This window comes from Clupea harengus, chromosome 22 (genome assembly GCF_900700415.2).
Source record: "Clupea harengus chromosome 22, Ch_v2.0.2, whole genome shotgun sequence".
Classification (NCBI taxonomy): domain Eukaryota; kingdom Metazoa; phylum Chordata; class Actinopteri; order Clupeiformes; family Clupeidae; genus Clupea; species Clupea harengus.
The window spans coordinates 14387236-14397235 of NC_045173.1; the positions used below are offsets into that span (position 1 = coordinate 14387236).

The 10000-nt window shown below is 40.4% G+C and overlaps 1 protein-coding gene across 15 annotated transcripts in view; it reads right to left on the reverse strand.

Annotated features, from left to right (window-relative positions):
* LOC105889427 (receptor-type tyrosine-protein phosphatase mu-like) overlaps positions 1-10000 on the reverse strand; it is a 133536-nt gene that overhangs the window by 20814 nt on the left and 102722 nt on the right. The window lies entirely within an intron of this gene.

Sequence of the window (10000 nt, forward strand, 5' to 3'; positions counted from 1 at the left end):
TTGTGCGACAGAGGAGGTCGACAAGCACCCTAGCACTACCTACAGTCAGAGTGCATTGAGAGCTAGGCCACTGCAGAGCCCTATGATGGAAGAACGTATGCAGCGTCTACGTAGGTGTTTGTGTAACCAAAGCAATCAATGTTGTAGGCTAGAAGCTGTGCGTGAGTGAATGAAAAATAAATTAAATAAATTCTACTCATACAAGTAAATTTAATGCAGAAAACTTTTCATTCTTACTCAACAATTACGATGCGATTAACCAAAAAACAGTTCAGCAATTTATCTCAACACACAGCCATAATACTTTTTTTAAACAATTTTCACTGCTTTCAGGCATTTTCCCAAAGTCACTAAAAACAACTGCTAATAAGCCCCTCTTAAAAAAGTGAACTCTGAATGTCTCTGTGTTAAATAACTATAGAACTGTCTCTAATCACCCTTGTATAGCTGAGATCATTGAGAAAGTTGTTTTCAATCAACTCAGCAATCATCTGAACTCAAGTGGTGATTTAAAAAAAATTCAATCAGCCTTCTGACCTCACCACAGTATGGAAAATGGCTTTTATAATAGTGATATATGGATTAATGATATACGACTGAAATTATATACGGCTGAATACTGATTTCGGGAAAATATCTGTTCTAGTTTTACTACATCTCAGTGCTGCATTTGACACTGTAGAACTCATAGAATACTGCTGGAGAGGTTGGAATATTGGATAGGACTTGCAGTCCCAAAGCAGTCCTTAATCCTATCAATTATGAATCTGATAGGGTGGTTAGGACATGTGGAATCCCCCAGGGATTAGTTCTCAGACCTCTTCTGTTCAATCTATATATGCTGCCTTTGGGTCAAATTCTACAGAACAACAACAATGATTACCATACTCATGAAGATGGTAGGGGGTAACAAACTGACAGATCTTAGATTTACCTCAAATATAGCAACAGATTGATTGAGCTGATGATGATTGAGCTCTAAAACTTGCACTCTAATGTTGCTGTAGTTTTATTCTGGAAGTAGACGTTTAGTCATTCTTGATGGGGAAGTGGCAACTTGAAGCTCTATTGTTGTAAGTTCTATTTCGGGCCTTTCTCTGATATCGGCTCTATCGGGTCTATACTTGTACTCTGTCCTTTGTATTCTCTTTCAATGTTTTATTACAGTGCATGAAATGCCCTGTATTGTTATTCCTAGGCTTCTTATTACAGTGCATGAAATGCCCTGTATTGTTATTCCTTCGTTTCTTATTACAGTGCATGAAATGCCCTGTATTGTTATTCCTAGGCTTCTTATTACAGTGCATGAAATGCCCTGTATTGTTATTCCTAGGCTTCTTATTCTTCTTCTTCTTCTTCTTCTTCTTATTATTCTCTTTACCGACTTCTGCGCTTAATTCAGCTTGAACCGCTTAACGTAGAAACTTCGTTCAAACTTTGCTGCATAGGTCTTGTTAAGGACACTTATGCTATGTATTTTTCATTTTTCTAAACTTTATACTTTTTAAAATATTAAATAAAAACTAATACAATTTCTCCCATTGACTTACATTGGGCCATTATGACATCATAATAGGGTCTTTAAACTGGCTTGCACCTGTGCTTCACTGACACCTGCGCCAAGGTTCCAAGGCTCCTCTTCTCTCTGTCCCTCTCCATTTAACTGTTTTATATTAAGAGACACCTTCCATACTCTACTTTTTTTTCTTTCCATCTTTCTCTATCCCTTTCCTTCTTCCACTCTTCTTTCCTTCTTCCACTCTTCTTTCCTTTCTTCTTTCCTTCTTCAACTCTTCTTTCCTTCTTCCACTTCTTTCCTTTCTTCTTTCCTTCTTCCACTCTTCTTTCCTTCTTTCACTCTTCTTTCCTTCTTTCACTTTTCTTTTTTTTTCTTCTTTCCTTCTTCCACTCTTCTTTCCTTTCTTCACTCTTCTTTCTTTTCTTCTTTCCTTCTTCCCTTCTTCTTTCCTTCTTCCACTCTTCTTTCCTTTATTCTTTCCTTCTTTCACTCTTCTTTCTTTTCTTCTTTCCTTCTTCCACTCCTTTCCTTTCTTCACTCTTCTTTCCTTTCTCCTTTCCTTCTTCCACTATTCTTTCCTTCTTTTACTCTTCTTTTCTTTTCTTCTTTCCTTCTTTCACTCTTCTTTCTTTTCTTCTTCCTTTCTTAACTTTTGCATTTCATGCACTGGTATTTCCTTCAGGAAATGCATTTTCTAGTTCTTTTTACCGACTTCTGCGCCTAATTCAGCTCGAACCGCTTAACTTAGAAACTCCGTTCAAACTTTGGCGTGTAGGTCTTGTAAAGGACACTTATGCTATGTATTTTTCATTTGTCTAAACGTTATACTTTTTAAGATATTAAAGAAAAACTAATACAAATTTTCCCATTGACTTACATTGGGCCATTATGACATCATAATAGGGTCATTAAACTGGCTTGCACCTGTGCTTCACTGACACCTGCGCCAAGGTTCCAAGGCTCCTCTTCTCTCTGTCCCTCTCCATTCAACTGTATAACTAGGAATATTATTCTTTCCTTCTTCCACTCTTCTTCTTTCCTTCTTCCACTCTTCTTTCCTTCTTCCACTCTCCTTTCCTTTCTTCTTTCCTTCTTCCACTCTTCTTTCCTTCTTCTACTCTTCTTTTCTTTCTTCACTCTTCTTTCCTTCTTCCACTCTTCTATCCTTCTTCCACTCTTCTTTCCTTCTTTTACTCTTCTTTCCTTTCTTCTTTCCTTCTTTCTTTTCTTCTTCCACTCTTCTTTCCTTTCTTCACTCTTCTTTCCTTTCTTCTTTCCTTCTTTCACTCTTCTTTCTTTTCTTCTTTCCTTTCTTCACTCTTCTTTTCTTTATTCTTTCCTTCTTCCACTCTTCTTTTCTTTCTTCTTTCCTTCTTCCACTCTTCTTTTCTTTCTTCACTCTTCTTTCCTTCTTCCACTCTTCTTTCCTTTCTTCTTTCACTCTTCTTTCTTTTCTTCTTTCCTTTCTTCACTCTTCTTTTCTTTATTCTTTCCTTCTTCCACTCTTCTTTCCTTCTTCCACTCTTCTTTCCTTTCTTCACTCTTCTTTCCTTTCTTCTTTCCTTCTTCCACTCTTCTTTCCTTCTTCCTCTCTTCTTTCCTTCTTTCCTTTCTTCTTTCCTTTCTTCTTTCCTTCTTTCACTCTTCTTTCTTTTCTTCTTCCTTTCTTAACTTTAGCATTTCATGCACTGGTATTTCCTTCAGGAAATGCATTTTCTAGTTCTTCTTCTTCTTCTTATTATTATTCTCTTTACCGAACTTCTGCGCTTAATTCAGCTTGAACCGCTTAACTTAAAAACTTCGTTCAAACTTTGGCGCGTAGGTCTTGTAAAGGACACTTATGCTATGTATTTTTCACTTTTCTAAACTTTATACTTTTTAAGATATTAAAGAAAAACTAATACAAATTTTCCCATTGACTTACATTGGGCCATTATGACATCATAATAGGGTCATTAAACTGGCTTGCACCTGTGCTTCACTGACACCTGCGCCAAGGTTCCAAGGCTCCTCTTCTCTCTGTCCCTCTCCATTCAACTGTATAACTAGGGATATTAAGAGACACCTTCCATACTCTACTTTTTTTTCTCTCTATCTTTCTCTCTATCCCTCTCACTCTACTTTCTCTCACACTCCATCTCTCTGCTTCACTCCATTTTCTCTCCTTCTTTCAATATTTTCCCTCTTCACTCTCTCTTCTTTCCTTCTTCCACTCTTCTTTTCTTTCTTCTTTCCTTCTTCCACTCTTCTTTCCTTTCTTCACTATTCTTTCCTTTCTTCTTTCCTTCTTCCACTTCTTTCCTTTCTTCTTTCATTCTTCCATTCTTCTTTCCTTTCTTCACTCTTCTTTCCTTCTTCCACTTTTCTTTCCTGCTTTCACTCTTCTTTCCTTCTTTCACTTTTCTTTTTTTTTCTTCTTTCCTTTCTTCACTCTTCTTTCTTTTCTTCTTTCCTTCTTCCCTTCTTCTTTCCTTCTTCCACTCCTTTCCTTTTTTCTTTCCTTCTTCCACTCCTTTCCTTTCTTCTTTCCTTCTTCCACTCTTCTTTCCTTTCTTCTTTCACTCTTCTTTCTTTTCTTCTTTCCTTCTTCCACTCCTTTCCTTTCTTCACTCTTCTTTCCTTTCTTCTTCACTCTTCTTTCCTTTCTTCTTTCCTTCTTTCACTCTTCTTTCTTTTCTTCTTTCCTTTCTTCACTCTTCTTTCCTTTATTCTTTCCTTCTTCCACTCTTCTTTCCTTCTTCCACTCTTCTTTCCTTTCTTCACTCTTCTTTCCTTTCTTCTTTCATTCTTCCACTCTTCTTTCCTTCGTTCCACTCTTCTTTCCTTCTTTTACTCTTCTTTCCTTTATTCTTTCCTTCTTTCTTTTCTTCTTCCACTCTTCTTTCCTTTCTTCACTCTTCTTTCCTTTCTTCTTTCACTCTTCTTTCTTTTCTTCTTTCCTTTCTTCACTCTTCTTTCCTTTATTCTTTCCTTCTTCCACTCTTCTTTCCTTCTTCCACTCTTCTTTCTTTTCTTCACTCTTCTTTCCTTTCTTCTTTCCTTCTTTCACTCTTCTTTTTTTTCTTCTTCCTTTCTTAACTTTTGCATTTCATGCACTGGTATTTCCTTCAGGAAATGCATTTTCTAGTTCTATTTAATGTACTTTTTAATATATATATATATATATATATATATATATATATTTATATATATATATATTTTAACTTTTATTGTTTTTCATTGTGGTTTATTTTGTATTTGTTTTTCCTTTGGATGTACCTTTTGCTTTTATCTATGTAAAGCACAATGAATTGCCTATGTGCTATTTAAATAAACTTGCCTTGCTAGCCTAAGGAATTAGTGATTTGGCCACTGGTGTGTGCAGTGCTGGGCTCCACACTATCACTGCTCATTCTCACATTTAAAACTTCACTGAGCAATAATTGCATTTTAAGAGGAAGTTCATTAAGGAAATAAATAAACTTAAAATATATATTATTTTTTAATCAACAGCCAACTGTAAGGAATTCGTTTTGACAAATTAATTAGAGTGAGCAAATCCCTTAAATTAAATACCTCCCAATGGTAAACCAACCCGGAGTCAAATAAACACACACAAACGTACACACACACACACACACACACACACACACACACACACACACACACACACAGACATAGAAATACATACACACAAGCACACAAACACAGACAGGTGGCAAGTGACAAACATGAGTTTAGAAAACTGCACACAAAATAGCCCTCATATTCACACACAAACACACACACATACACTTGGCACCCTGCACAAAACGCATATTACAGGCTTGAAGCACTTCCTACAGTTCATGCAAATATCATTAGGGAACAGCTAGAATAGGATTTAAACACACATACAGAGAGACACACTGACACAGAGAGGACAAGAAGGACCCACATGAAAAGACACACACATACTGGTGATCTATCTAAAAACACTCTGTGAGAAAGTGAAATTTTCTTCCCCTTCTCACCGTCTCATGAGGAGTTTGGCCCTGGTGTGGACTTTCCCGCCACAATGGTTCGATCCGGGCTCCCCCACCATAGTGGCTGGACCCGGGAGGCCAAATTGGCTCAAGTGAACTCAGCTGGCGGCCCCTATTTAAAGGGCGCCTCATGTTCATGAGGACAGACTTTTTCTTAACCCTTGAGATGGCCATGGGAGAACTTAACGAACAGGCATGAGAGACTGAAAGGCGTTTGTGTGGAAAACACTTAACTGCTGTGAGGTGAAGTGTAGTTGTATCTAGCTGTGTGGATACTAACCTGTGCTTTGTAAATGTGTTCCTCCTAAACCTGTGCTTTAGCAATGTGTTCCTCCTGAACCTGTGCTTTTTCAATGTGTTCCTCCTGAACCTGTGCTTTTTCAATGTGTTCCTCCTGAACCTGTGCTTTATCAATGTGTTCCTCCTGAACCTGTGCTTTTTCAATGTGTTCCTCCTGAACCTGTGCTTTATCAATGTGTTCCTCCTGAACCTGTGCTTGGTGTATTGAATGTTCCTTCTGAACCTGTCTGTTGAATATGGTCCATGTGACCTGTGAATCTGTGCCTAGCATTCTCTATGATATGCCTAGTTCTCCTTATGTCTGTAGCACTTTGTGCGGCCATCTTTTGTGTTTATAAATGTGTGTTTGTTTATTGTATAGACCTGTTTCGGGGTTGATCTGAAAGAATCCCCAGGGAAATAAATAAGAATATATTTTTATATATAAGCCACCATCTCCTGCACCCTTCTTCCCAACACCACCCAGTCCAGTCGCAACCTCCCAAAACAACGTGGGGTGACCGCCCGGTCCCTCACACACTCCCATACTTTACTCTATCCATTAACAGAGACAGAGTGTGACACAAACACTTCACGTCACTTTTCCTTCCACTGTCCCCAAGTTCCTCTTACAACACTTTGCACTTTAAAACACTTTTAGTCACATCTTCCTTTAACTGATAAAAACAGAACTACAGAGAAAATTAAAGAGAAATGGAGATCTGACAGATGTTAAGACCTCTCCTCCTCATCCCTCGTTTTCTCCTCTTTCTGTCTTGTCACTCTTCCATCTCCATTCCCACTCAGACGCCCACCACGACTCCGGAGGGAGCGCTCGGAATATTCGAGAAGCTTGAGGAGAAGAACTGGGAGTGGAGAGGAGATAGAGTGGCATCTGGTGTGTAGGATTTTAAAATGCAAAATGCCACAACCTGTCAAACCACACACACACACATACACACGTCACACTGGGACCCCAGGCCTGCTGGTGATATTAGACACAAGTGTAGGGATGGTGATTAAGCCAACAAACTCTCCATTAGCATTGCTCTGGGGTCTCTATGGTGACAGTGCCAAAGCGGGGTGTGAGATGGAGTGAGCTTTAAGTGTCTCGCATTATCACAAAGCTATCTTTCCAAAACGCACTGATAGCTGTCATAGGGAATACCTGTTCTGTTAGTGAATACAGCATAAAGTACTCATTGAACTGCCTAAAGTACAGACTCACTAAAAGCACAAGTCAGACTTTTCTCAATGTTCTTTAACGGTTCTGTAACTTTTCTCAATGTTCTTTAACGGTTCTGTAACTCTCACCTTGACTTAACTCCAGTCAGCAGAATCTGTAAAGTTCCAGAGGTACAGAACTTAACACACACCTCACCTTCCTAAACAATCTAACAGAGGCCCCAACTGTCAGCCACAAAAAGACAGTACAAAGAGGGAGAGGGGGGGGGGGGGGGGGGGGGTCGAGAAAGAGATACATAGAGAGAATGAGAGACAGAGAGAAAGAGTGAGAGAGAGAAATCCTGTGCTTATATGTGAGAACCTGCAGCTGTCAAAGTGTGCTGACACACACCTCTGGAAGCAGACCACTGTCTCTTATAAAGTTTGTGTGTGACAGCTGCACAATACCCTTAGCAGCCTCAGAATAAGAATGAAGGAAAAAAACCTTCCGTCAGACAAATTCTTATGTCTCCCTCCATCAATATTACATGAACCACTCAATGACATTATGAAAACTCACCCCGAGACCAGACCCATCTCTCTCTCTCTCTCTCTCTCTCTCTCTCTCTCTCTCTCTCTCTCTCTCTCTCTCAGTTAATCTGTCTTCCCTCTTTATCTTTGTAACTCATGCTCAATTTATTTATCTTGATTTACTTTATTCTTCATAATTTCTTCATGTCCCTTCCTTCCTTCATATCTCTCCTTCATCTTTAACCATTTCTTTATTTTCTTCCTTTCTCCTCTCCCTCCATCCTGTATATGCTCTGGTGTTGGTGGGTCTGTCAGGAGGAGGGCGTCTGATTTGAGAAAGGGAAGGAAGAACAGATGGGAGGAGGAGGAGAGAAACGGAGAGAGGTTGGAGAGGATGGTCTACAACAATTTGAAGTGACACTACACCTCTCCATCCATCTATCCAACCTCTTCCTCTCTTCCTCCATCCCTCTCTCCTTCTTACACACACACACACACACACACACACACACACACACACACACACACACACACACACACACACACATACACACACACACACACACACTCATGTCCATGTTAAGATGCTCCAGAGACTGTCCAAACCAGACTCCACTGCCAAATTAGCACTCAGACACTCACACCCAACATGTGTGTATATACATAAACGTGTGTTGGTCTGTGTGTGTGTGTGTGTGTGTGTGTGTGTGTGTGTGTGTGTGTGTGTGTGTGTGTGTGTGTGTGTGTGTGTGTGTGTGTGCGTGTATGTTGATAGGTTGAGTGTGTGTGTGTGATAGGTTGATGAATAAATGAGTGCTGTGACTGTGGTTCTGACAGATACACAGCTGCTCCTGACAGCAGAGAGGATGGGGAGAACAGAAGAGCTGAAGGGCTCTCCTCAGAGGGAGAGAGAGAGAGAGAGAGACAGACAGATCAATAGAGAGATAGATAGAGAGAGAGAGAGGGAGATAGAGAGGGAGAGAGAAAGAGAGGAGGGAATAGGAGTGAGAGGGCGAGAGAGAGAAGAAAGGAAGCGAGGGAGGAAAGAGGGACAGAAGGAGGAGGACTTGATAGTCAGGAAACTCTCTCTCTCTCACACACACACACACACACACACACACACACACACCCACACTCACAGACACACCCACACATGCTGTATTTTAATTAGAGCAATGCTTTATAGAACTGTGTAAATATCACTAACTTCATAACAGACTTTAGAGCCATACTGCATATCTTACTAGAGCTCCAGTGTAAATACCCAGTCAGCAGCAGTCTGATCCAGTATCCGGGTCCCCATACAGCCCTCTAACTCTTATGCAACAGCCCATAATAATCTCCAGGAAACCTCCCAGATCAGACTTCAAACTGGCTGAAGTGCTGGGATAGGTCACAGTAAAACTTTCTCAGTGACAATGCAGTGGTCATTATGCAGGCTTTCAATGAGGCTTGTCTGAGTGACTCGCCTTCATTAGGTCTTCATGGCTCTTGTGAAAAAGCAGCGCTTCAAGTCAAAGTGCCAGTGGGAAGAGAGGAGCTGGCCTGAGTGACATCCGTTTGAGCTTCCTGGCTAATTTTCAATCGCCAATGCAATATTAATCAGCATGGGCCCAGCAAGTGTCAGTGGGCCTCAGGGGGGAGCCAGCCTGACTCACATCACTGCCACATTATAGAGAATAAGAGATGGAGAGAATAAGAGAGAGAGAGAGAGAGAATAAGAGAGAGGGAGAATAAGAGAGGGGGAGAGAGATAGAGAGAGAATAAGAGAGAGAGAGAATAAGAGGTAGAGAGAGAGAGGGAGGGTGTTTGACAAAGTTAGTAGAGCTAGAGAAAGAGAGAATGAGAGGAGGAGAGAGACTTTCTTTATTTCAGAGCCACTGCTGCTCTGTCCTCTTCTCATAGGTCTGAGATGTAAGAATTGTAGCTCTATCTAACTCTGATGACTGAAAAGGTCTCTTTGAGATCATATGGGTGTTTGGTTGGCTTGTTTGGGTTTGGTACATTCGGGGTCACATAGCTGTTTGGTATGCTTGTACCGGGTTCAGATGTTATTCATATCCCATAGCTGTTTGGTATGCGTGTGTAGAGCTTGTGTGTGTTTGAGGTCAAACAGCTGTTTAGTATGCTTGAGTTGTGTTTAGGGGAGTTGTGTGAATCTCTGGATCTAATTGATACACTAAGGAGAGTGATGAAGCCCCTCTGATAAACAGGTAATTATGCAGATCCACACTCCACTACAGTCTGAGGCACACATTAGAGGATCATCACCACCTGTTTGTGTCTCAGTGTGTGTGTGTGTGTGTTTGTGTGTGTGTGTGTGTGTGTGTGTGTGTGTGTGTGTGTGTGTGTGTGTGTGTGTGTGTGTGTGTGTGTGTGTGTGTGTGTGTGTGTGTGTGTGTGTGTGTGTGTGTGTGTGTGTGTGCTTATGTCTGTAGGCTATAGGTTAGAATGTGCATGTCTGTGAGTTAGAGTGTTTATATGTGTGAGGATATGAGTTTGA